This window comes from Varroa destructor, unplaced genomic scaffold (genome assembly GCF_002443255.2).
Source record: "Varroa destructor unplaced genomic scaffold, Vdes_3.0 BEIS01000001.1, whole genome shotgun sequence".
NCBI classification, from domain to species: domain Eukaryota; kingdom Metazoa; phylum Arthropoda; class Arachnida; order Mesostigmata; family Varroidae; genus Varroa; species Varroa destructor.
The window spans coordinates 19,829,206-19,840,647 of NW_019211454.1; the positions used below are offsets into that span (position 1 = coordinate 19,829,206).

The window sequence follows — 11,442 nt, forward strand, 5'->3', positions numbered from 1 at the left end:
GTAATTTAAACTCAAACGCTTTACAAATTCGATATAAGAAATTGGTGTTAACGCGTTATTTCAGAAAAAAGTTTTTCCACTTTCAAAAAAAGTAATTTTATTATCTTTCTGGGATCATCTCACAACGAAAATAAAAATATGCACAGTCCATATAACATCGACTATACTAAAAGTAGACGAGTACGTTATATTGTATCTGATATCGGATACCTTACTTTTCTCGTTTATTTTTGGAAGCGCAATAAAACAAAGCTTCTCCAAGCCACTCGTACAAGTTCATTGTTATGTTCTAAGGTGATTTACGTTAAATGTTTCGGAGAAGCAGCTGAATGACTGTTTGCCTGCGCATGAAGTTCCGTATACATTTGTCTAGCGGTGAAGAATTGTGACGATCAGCTTTCGAAATAAACACCTACTGCATTTATTGGCTGCCTCGTTGCCACTGTCCAATGTTAACATGGCGAACTCAGCATCCCCCGATATTTCCTCACACTACGACGGTGTATCTTTCGCAATCACAATTGCAGCCTGTATTACTAGGTCGGCACATATCGCATTTACACGGCGCGCGTGCTAAAATTTTCGAGGAAATAAAATAGAAGAAGTGAAACGAGAGCCAGAGAAAGTCGAAAACAAAAACATCGAACTCGCTACCTTTCATCGCGTGCAGTTGTGTCTCCAGCTGTTCCTGTAGCACATCTTCCAGTGAGACTTTTCGCAGCTTTTTCAAGTTGAATCGAATAAAAAAGAAGGCCAATGAAACACGAGGAGCGACGAACCCGGCAATCCTCCTGGACGAAACCGGGAGGCGGTAGGAGTTCTTCTGCCGTTTAGGCCTCTTTTCCAGAGGAAGCGTACGGAGGAAGAAGAAGAAGAAACCGCACCCGGCGGCAACGGTGTTGTGCTTCCTTATTACCGGCGTCTCACGAAGGCCAAGAAAACATTTCAAAATTGAAGAAGTTCAGAGTAATGCCTGTAACCTACTGTTCCGCAAAGGTAGTCGACTGAGGCCGAAGCTGCTGGTGGTGTTGCTAGCCCACCGCAGGCTGCAGTGGCATTGAGACGCGCGCACAGACTAGAGCCTGAGCAGTCTGAAAAGAAAGAGGACATCACGATGCAACGACGACGCCACAGCAAAGAAACAGAGCAAGGGGGCAAATGGATGCAAAAGAGTAGGACATCGACGGAGGCATTGAGGAAACAAGGGCAAGGACCGCGGAAACAAGCAGCAGATTGCCGTCGGAAACGTTCGTAGCTATGGAGATAGCACGCAATGGTATCCGTGCATTACGCTACTACCAGCACTGCTGGTGGCAGTAGAAATAAACAGAACGCACAGGCCAGAGAAAATAGGACAGCATTGTCGGAGCGTGAGCGCCACTTCTAGCCGAATTCGCTGTAAAAATAGACTATGCTCAGCGATAGCGCTGCCGACAATAGGGACTGCGATGGCCAAAGGGACAAGGACGAATAAGAAAATAACCCGTGAAGCGCACGCAGCAAGCGGACTTTTTACGCGCTGACGTCTATGTAAAGACATAATAAAGATAAAAAGTTGAAATGAGATATATATAATACGTGCATATGAAAGAAGAAAAAGAACGAAAATTCAAAGAAGAGAACGCGGCAAGATATGAAAGGGATAAAAATGTTATAGAAATTCAGAAAGACTCCAAAAACAGACCCAAACAAAATTCTGTGCCCCAATAGGGGCATCGACACAGTGAGGTTTATTATCGCAAACAGTCGAAGATAAACTATCATAGAGAAGTAGGCGCTAAGCACTAATACAAAAAAAAAGATTATGCAATCAATTAATCTACGATTTTCGCTAATAGTAGACCACCAATCATTTTGTAGCAATGTTTATTTAATTATTTATTTAATTACTATTAGACTAGCAAAGGTATTGTCTTCGTTTTTGGCCAATGATATTTTAAAACTGATTCAATAAAATGTCCATCTCATATCTAGGTTGAACAATGAGCTTAAAAAATATCACCATCATACCACATTGTACAGTTCTACAATAGTTGGCCGCAATATCATCTATATACATACATATGATATAAATTGAATAGTACAGGCTGAGTTTGCTATTGTATGCAATTACTATGATCGATTCGAGATTTTACGACACGTTGGGGTGAGGCTGTACTTTATCGAGTGAGATAAAACGCAGTAACTATCCCTTGTTTGCACCGGATCGATCGTAAATAGCTATAGTTATGCAGTGCCTATGTAGGTTTCAAAATGAAAGGAACTTTACCGCCTCCTATTATCGCCGAGAGTGGTCCTCAAGGCGACAAACGGCAAGCGATTTTCAACAAATGCCTTATTGTGGCGAGCTGTGTCGAGATTGTCTCACAGCAAGTCGAATACCGATCTGGTACCAGAAGGGTTTTTATGTCCGTTGAGTGAACGGTTCCACAGAGGTGACAGGGCCTTTAAGATACATGCATACGAATAAAGTAGGTAGGAGAATGAATGGTGGGGCTGGGAGGTGTGGACAAAATCTTATTTCGAATAAGAGCACCTAGGGGTGAAATCGAGACAGACAAGCTCCTGTATGAAATACATTATCACGAAGAAACGTATAAGAAGGCTGCTTAAGAACAAAAATGCCAACCAGTTGAATTTATACTCTAGCGGACTAATCTAAGAGAGCGCTAAGCTGGTTTATGCTAGTAATAGAAATAGCAACACAAAGACAAAATCCCAGCTATTTAAAGCGAACGTCACGCCGCTAGCAATATAACGTTATGTCAGGTCCGTCATGACGCCGCGGCCACGTGTCCTGCTCGCTAAGGTGCGAAACATATGGTCGCCTGGGTTAGAAAGCGCACGAGGACACAAGCGGTCGTGTGCTGGAAACGGCAAGCCGTTCAAAGGCAGCATCAGACGTTGATCTCGAAACAATTAAGCTGTCGAAAATTGAAAGAAAACTAAAATGGTTTTCGCATAACTCGCACAGACACAATAGTGGGAGGCCCTTTCATACACGATTAACGCTTAACACTCTATTATATCGTCAGCCATTAATCGCCTGATTATTGCTACCGATTTCGAGCAGTCAATGAAAAGGCGAATGAATATTTTACACTCTGTCGTCGTTAAATCAGCAAAGGATCTTTTGTCGACACTTTTGCATTACCGTTCTTTCATATCTAGTAGTCATGAGTGCTATTCACGGTATGGTGTTTCCTTTGGCTTCCGATACGTCCTACCGCGTTCCGCACTTTGATTTTCAATGTGTACACATGTACGTGCATGTAGTGATCGCCGACCTCTGAGTTCAGTGTAGAGCCATCGACACTGAATAGCATCAAGGACCATAGTCTCCTGAACATCTTCGTCCTATTGTTTCGTTGCGTAATATTGTTCTAGAAGGCGTTGATGTGAACTGAACGATGCAGGTTACCGAGCGGTTTTCAGGTACACAAACGGTTTCTCCTCAAGCCATCGTAACGCTTCAACGGTACCAACGGTACGACAAGAAGATTTGAGTGCCCTCTCATACTTGGAAATTCTTGCAACGAACAGGAGGTGCGACAAGTCCGTTAGGTAATAGGACGCCAGAAATCCTAATCCTAGCACAGTCTAGTTAGCTAGCCTTCTAGCTTAAAACAGGCCATGTTGCTGCATTGATACGTACACGTGATCTGGAGTCTGCCGTCTAACCTAAACACCTAAAAATTGATTACTTCTTCCTTTTGTATTTTTATAGATCGATTGGCTATTCATATGCGATATGAAATTGAGGTCAGCAAATATAAGCAATGGGACCTTGCTGATTTGACGAGTACAGTTACCCAATATATGTCTTAACATATCCAAGTAATCAGATATGACGTAGTGGAAGAGGATTAAATTAGACTGCTTACATGCTTCATGAAAACAATCCCGAAGCTAAGAAGACCGCTAATTTACATTTCAATATTTTTAGAAAAGTGTTTCAATGCAGCGAGTGAAGTGAATAGAAAGAAAAAGATATAATAGCTACATTACTATTTTTGGGAAAATTAAAATAATCTATTAAAACTATACGTGAGCTATGTATAATCAAATCATATATATATATATTCATATCTGTTATTAGTACAACATATATTGTAACATAACGTACAGGCCTACAACGGTTGTCCAAAACGACCCACTTCATTACCGTAATCCGCTACACCATCTCATTTACTATCATATATATATAGTCAATGACTCACAGCATACTAGACTGAGCTCAATATACTTCGAGTAGATTCGATTTGATATGTGGACCTATCGAGCGGACAAAAAGAAGTCCGCAATGTCTAGAAAAATTAACGGAATAATGTCGAAGCTTTATGCACATTAAAGCCAAATTTGGAGCGTTGGGACAATCATAATCAAACGGTAATGATTATACATGTTACAAACGTCGTAGCTTTCTGCTTATCGCGTCTGCTAAGCACGATGGCCGCTATTTGTGTACGTGTCACTGTTGTGTTTACTTGACTCCACCTCTATTATGATTTCCTTTTCCCCCCTCTCTCTTTCTCCTCTCTCTCTCTCTCTCCCTCTCCTCGTGTGCGCTGCAAGTTTATCTTTTCACTCAACGATGCCAGCGGGTCCAACGTGATTTGCCGCCAAAATAATTTTTAAACGTTGCTTAAAAATATCGATTAGCAAATAGCTTTCTAGTGGTTGTTATGCAACAGGGCTGGATTGAAACATTCAGGCCACGTTTTGGAGGTTATATTATCTTACATACGGATGCTATGAATAAGGGAAGTTAATTAACGCTATGCTGCAAATTATCTATTAATATTATGTTATTATTGATGCCATAAATGCCAAACTATATATAGTTCGGCATTCATTACATGAAGGACAATAATACGATGTGAATATACGATACTTTTTAACTTCTTTTTAAGATACTTTTTAACAGCTGGGACCCTTCAATGGTTCAGCAGAAAACTAGCCGATGTTAATCCAACAATAGGCGTTTCTCGCCATCACTATGACGTATAAGCTGCATTATATATAACATTAGACAATGTTTCAGTATATAATAAGAAGAAATCATCGAAAAAAGGCTTTTGGCCACAATTAGCAATGGCCGATCCGCAATAACTTGCTCATAGTTATTCTACGTCGTGGTTTCCTTTTTTCATCAAATTTACTCACAAAAGCTGAGTTCTTCACCTCACAGTGGTGGCTACCCAGATAAGTCGGCCCATATAAATGGGTAGAGTATGAAGGCCATACCATTTGCCATTCCAGCTAGCACATCCGAAGCCTTCCCCATTTTCCACGAGAAACAATCGGATGACGCAGCATATCTCCTGTTTGTCCTATTTAGAATCCTAACCTACCTGGATTTCTACGTCGGCATATAGTGTATAGTTAAGTAGGTTCGCTTGCGACAGGTGTATCTGGTGTCCTCTTTAGATTCTATTTTTGTTCAGCTTCTTGGTGGCAATGCCTTTGACAATATTCGCTTTTCTATGGAGACAGCTCGGTAAGGCCCAGCAAGCCGACATGCTTGGATGAGAACTAAACGAGAGTTTAGGGTGTTTGTAGGAAACGTAGTAGTGTGAGATAACATGCCCCGGGGCGTCAATTACCCTCACGTTCGGCGTTGGTGAAGAAAAAGTGTCATGTTGTCCCCGGCGGCAAGGCTGCTATCGAATGGTCGCTTGCAATCCAGTGTAAATCAAGCGACACGAATAGATCTCAAGTGGTTCGATATGTGAACGGTCAAGTTTGCCATGAATTACTACGATGACCATCAAGACCAATGCCAGTTGATGGAAATTCGAGGGTACGGTAGACTGAAGTCTTCTTGCTCGACGCGGCTCGCCGTTGAAGCTTTTCCGGACTATTTTGCAGACTACAGTGCGGAAACCTGCAGCAGTGCCAGTGAAGCTCCTGAAGATGCGGGTTAGCTATCAACCACTCCAGTCGGTTCGTTCGATATTGACAAATCACATTGCAGGAATCACTGTGTTCGAATATGGCGATAAATATCTGATCTATTATTTGTCGCAATTACAATGTTCAATAAACATTTACGTATTACAGCCTAATTATGTATAAAAACAAACGATTGTAGAAATATTAGAATAGGTTTGGAAGAATCTTCGAGCGGTTCAAATAGAATTTAATTAGATTTAAATAGCTCTTTACTATGTTGACTCTGTGTAGCTTAGAAAACAGTAGACTTTGTCCATCAAGTACGTCTGCAAGAACACGCTTGTAAACGGAGTAATGTCAAAATTGTAGAACGAGCGTTTTAGTGTTTCCTACAACCGAAGGTGTGACATCTTAATAACTGCATGATAAATAACAATAACAAAAAGATTTCTTGAAACAAAATATAATGCTCTAAATTTAATATAAATTACTTATAAGAAAATAAAGAAATTTATAATTTAGCAAAAAAATATACTCGTATTTTTTCTTCAAGCGTTATACAGAATAGTCGATAACGAAATTGAAAATCTACTAAGAATTTGTTTTAACCCACATAGAGGCCATTTGATCAGTTGAGATTTTCATTCAATGTAGCACATTCTACGAAAGTAACTAGATCGAATACCAAGTACTATCTACCGCCTAGTGTGACTACTTATACGTTATCTCTGATGGGTAATTGCCGTGCGGACGGAATATGTCTAATCGAACTCGATGATTATCACTTACCTAGTTGAGTTGAAGAGAAGCTAGTCTCAAGACCACACAGGTCTACGGCATGAAATTACAAATATACTTCAACATAAGAAGTCAGTTACAGACTTCGAATGGCTCTGCTAGCTCACAATAAGGCTCACGTGGGTCTAAGTTAAATGAAGTACCGACTTGATTCAACCCCATTCAGTTCCCTCACCAGGCCAACGTGGCCGGCGTTCAAATCTGCCGGGCGCAAAGGCGACAACCAAAGGAGAGAAGCGACTACTACCAAGATTTGTACGACAGCCGAGTGCGACGAGTATATCTCGGAGCTGTCTGTTTCGTTGGTTGTATTTCGGCTAGTCAAGGAGTACGCCTTCGAAATGTACACTTTCATCGAGTGGCTCGTGGACCCTTAGCTTGGCTTGGCCTGCTTCTCTTGGTCTGGTCCTGGCCACTTCTAGCCGAATCTCCAGCCTGCTGTCCAGCTTGCAACTTTCCGCTCACAACCGGCCACGCTTGTAAACTCGGTAGACGAGTGTTCCTTATCTAGAAAGCGTTTTAATTACAAAGAACAAAGAGGCCACGGGAAGCCCTAGACGCCTCGACCACTCTCCGTCTAGGAGCATCGTACCAGCAAACAGAGTAACCCCTGCTTAAATCCGTTATGCCAACGCTTTCGACAGCCAGCAGAGAGACGGCCAACTAGCGACTGCCTTGGAGAAACCGTTCCATTCTGCAACCACAAGGTCTGTTCACAAAAGGCCGGTAATTCCCATCCGCTCTCACGGAATTCTTTTCTACATAACTTGCCTGACTCTTAACTATTATAGGGAGAAGGGAGTCGTAACTGTATTGAGAGAGCTGCGTACATAGTTACCACTGTGGAAGGAAAAGGACACGAAAGCAGGAGAAAAAACAGGAGAAATATCGAGAGGCTCAATTGGCGGAGGCGTAGGCCTGGTTGCTTGGTTTGTTCGACGCTTAAGGGAGTTTACCACCTGAGACCTTCTGAACACCTTCGTCCATGGCCCAATCTGTCGGGACTGTCGAGACTTGCCCCAAGGCTGGAAGTGCCAAGTGAGAAACGCTGGGAGTTAAGAAGCTCTGACTGTTTCACGCTCGATGCTATAGAGAAAAGGACAACGAGAGAGAGAGAGAGAGAGAGAAGGCGGATAATATGGCCCAAAGCAACGAGTGGCCATGTACTGCTCTACAGACTGAAACCACTGTGCATCGGTAGCTGTCATTGCTAGAAAGCTTTTCCCGCTGCTGGTAGCGTGGCGATGTGTACCGAGAGTCGTACACCTGAAAGAGTAACGAAACGAATTGACCCAGGCAATCGACATAAGACGGCTGTGGATGGACAAAGACGATCGTCGAAGTTCGGTGGGCCAAGCCACCAGTAGCAGAAGCACTCGCAGGAACGCAAACGTAAACGAACGCAGGCAAATCGGTGGCGACCAAAGCGGCAGGCCGTACCCGGTATAGGCGGGTCCTAAATTCCTTTAGGGAATTCTAAAGGTGAGAGATACAAAAGAAGAAGCAGAAGAAAAGAGCAAGCCACTTGCATGTAGGGGCCTTTTGCCAAAGATGTCAGCGAGACAAGAAGGCCGACCTACAGTCTTGCTACATGGTCCTGCTGTGTGAATAGCGGACTGGTCGCTGTTCATACAGTAGTGTTGGACTTCGTTCGTGGCAAGGTGTGTATCCGGCCAACCCGGGAGACCATGTTTAGCTTTCAGGGGTATTAGCCCTGTTTGCGTCGGCAGTATACCAGCGTTAGTTAGTTGACCAACCCCATTAACTCTCCTGCGCTGCGATTGTCCCATTGTTGCGCCGAGAACAGTAGCGAAACAGCCTTCCAGGTCTTAGCTAGAAAGCAATGGTTCTGGCGATGGCTGGGGTGGCAGTGGTCAATTTGCGGCTGCCTTGACCTAAAGAGGAGAATAGAGAAAAGACAACTTGCAACTATGCGACGGTCAGTCTTGCAGCCGCCCGCCAAAAGGAAGGACCATAAAGACCTAGAGTGCTACTATTTATCCTACCAGAGGGGGCTGGGCTGAACGGCGCCTTTTATAGAGGACTATTCAAGGGAATGCATCGAACAAAAGGTGGGATGTGCAGAACGCGCTGCCAAACACTGAATAGATGGAATCAAGCCATAGGGATGCAATTGCCGAATAGTGGAACAACGATTGCGAACAAAGGACCGTTAGCCAGAGAGCACTTGAGCACACTGCAGCAAACGAAAACGTCGACAATAACAACAACATCAGCGACAAGAGGACACAACGACAGTCTTCAATGGAAAGGAGTAGATTCAGGGAAAACGTCAGCTTCGAGTTGGATCGCAAGTTCGTAAAGTTTCTTTTATCCAAAGATCGACTGAGAGCGACAAAGGGAACTAAACAAGAATGAACTCAACTTGCCTCTGTTGGCTTCGTTTTCTCCGTATGTAGAAGAGTCGCTTTTTCCAAAAATGTACGTATATCTATGTGTGATTCGAGCTGACCCTCACCTATTTTTCCGTAGGAAAGTGTTAAAAATCAATTTTCGGTATTGCGTCAGATCTGGTAGAAGAACCCTTGGTGAACTTTTCTCCAACTGCGATCCTCCAGCGATTTCTCCAACTGCACTGTCAGACTGCACGGTAACCACATCAATTATAACTATTAATACTTAAACTTTTTTTTTTACATATATCCTTTATAATCTTTTACTGAAGCAGGGGTTTGAGTCACCCCCTAATATGCTTGTAGTTAGTGGTTGCCATGGAAACGCACTTAATCAGAGGACCTTATTTGTATATTATTTACTGAACTTGATGTGTTGAACGTATACCGAGCTTTACAACAACATACATTTGGCTATCCATATTTGTAACATCTACGATTGCTGGTTCATATTAAACCGTATGAACTCGTAGCCAAAATAAAAATCGAAACAGGAGAAGAACTTTAGCTTTTTAAGAACCGGTTGAACTGTGTCTTAAAAAATAAAGTTATGTCCCAGAAGCTTTAATACCCATGTAATTCACGACAAGTGTTATTCCAATTATTCTTTACAGATCAACTATCCTGATCAAGGATTCCACCACTGCACTGCTACTGACTGAGTTCGCGAGTCTATCAAACAAGTAATCGCTAAATCTGGTAATTTTCTTCCCACTAATTAAGCATTGGATCATCGTACTTGGTCTTCTTAAAACGTTATCATGGATGAAATAACACTATTATCAAACCATTATCATAGAGGAGTTGACATTGTTAAAAATTAGCTTACAAATCTGATAATCAAGCTATACTATCTCTCAAGGGCGGCGAACAGGGTCACTTGGAGTTCCCACTAATTATTTAGACTGCTAAACACTGACCGCACTGCACTTGTGACGTTGTCTTGAACATATGTAGTAGGAATATATTAACTCTCATCGCCAAAGACGAAACGAATGCGCCGATACGTGTTGTTATGAATAGGTCCCGTAAGCAGCCGCATGCTCAATAGAAAGCCAAGCTAAAATAAAACCACCATCTCCTAGGTCCCATCGGAACCTATACCGCTACCAGATGACGCTGACCAGCCCACATACATACGTAAGCCGAGCAAAATGCTAATCGAAGTGAATAGCTAAACGAAGCACGGGAGAGATCGGCTGGGGCTGAACGAATCCTCCACTAAAAAAAGTAGCAAGAGCTTCGTCGCAAAGCAGAAAGTGGCGACCGAATCGGCCGCTTTGTGACAGAGGTGGAAGCGAAGAACCATCAGCAGATGTCTAAACACCAGCGATGCGAAGCAAAATATTTTGCCGGACAAACACGGCAGGAACGACCGAAAACCGCCTGACAACAACCTGCTCTGCTTAGCAATCCGTCACAGGCCATCCGCAGTGATGTCCAAATTCAAGGGACCACTCTCATTTTGGGGCTCATGTTGAGTCTCTGATCTTATCGTATTTAACTTAGCCAAGAGGAGTTGGTACAACCGACTACCCTTAAGCTACCCTCCATGTATCATGCTATTAAATACAATAAAGATCCTCTACGTCTCAAGTTTTACGTCCGCAAATACGTTACCCGCTAAGCTATCATAATGAAAAATCTTGTTGGCTAAAAACCAGATCCCCTCTTTGGACCTCGTTTCATCTGAACCCCTGTAACTGGTAACTGTTTTTAGAAAACCGTACAACGACCTGCTTGACCATTATACATGTTGACCAACTTCTCTTTCCCGCACCCTAGCTCCCGTTTTCCTCGTTTTCAACTAATTTCCTTATCTCTTTTCGCTTTTGCTTTCGCTACTTGACTTCGATTCCCTTCGAAGCTCTCACCTGTTTTTGTGTCATTCTGGTAAAGACTCATATTAGGAACTTGGACCCGGATGTGATGCGTTATAGCGTTGTGGGACAGACTGGTTGTTGTTGTTGTTGTTAGATGTGGTGCGGCGGCATAAGCCAATGGCGAAAAGGAGCCAACTTGAGAGTTTGGCTAAGGCAAAATGTATATCTGCAGCAGACGAAGACGGCGGCGCCGGCGCCGCCGCCGCCGCCGCCATTTCTCACCGGTGGACACTGTGATACCTTAACATCGCGTACAATGCTTGATTCCTGGAGTGACTAAATATGTAGACGGAGTGATGACGTGATGGCCTAGAAAGTTTTGAAGTAGCTACACCTCGAAGTACAACAAAGGAAGGCCTTGTCATTGGCAACAGCTGCGAGCTGGAAAGGTAGGACCAGCAAGATACATACTGTGAGAGGTACTAAGAAGTTTACTTGGCACGGAAACGATA

At 43.0% G+C, this 11,442-nt stretch overlaps 1 long non-coding RNA gene across 1 annotated transcript in view; it reads left to right on the plus strand.

Moving 5' to 3' along the window:
• The first annotated feature begins 9,008 nt into the window (after nucleotides 1–9,008).
• Nucleotides 9,009–11,442, plus strand: part of LOC111255509 (uncharacterized) — a 32,794-nt gene continuing 30,360 nt past the window's right edge. Inside the window, exons 1-4 of the long non-coding RNA XR_002675523.2 lie at nucleotides 9,009–9,304; nucleotides 9,722–9,806; nucleotides 10,193–10,813; nucleotides 11,007–11,379. This is a non-coding gene — a long non-coding RNA (uncharacterized LOC111255509). The remainder of the gene's footprint in view (nucleotides 9,305–9,721; nucleotides 9,807–10,192; nucleotides 10,814–11,006; nucleotides 11,380–11,442) is intronic.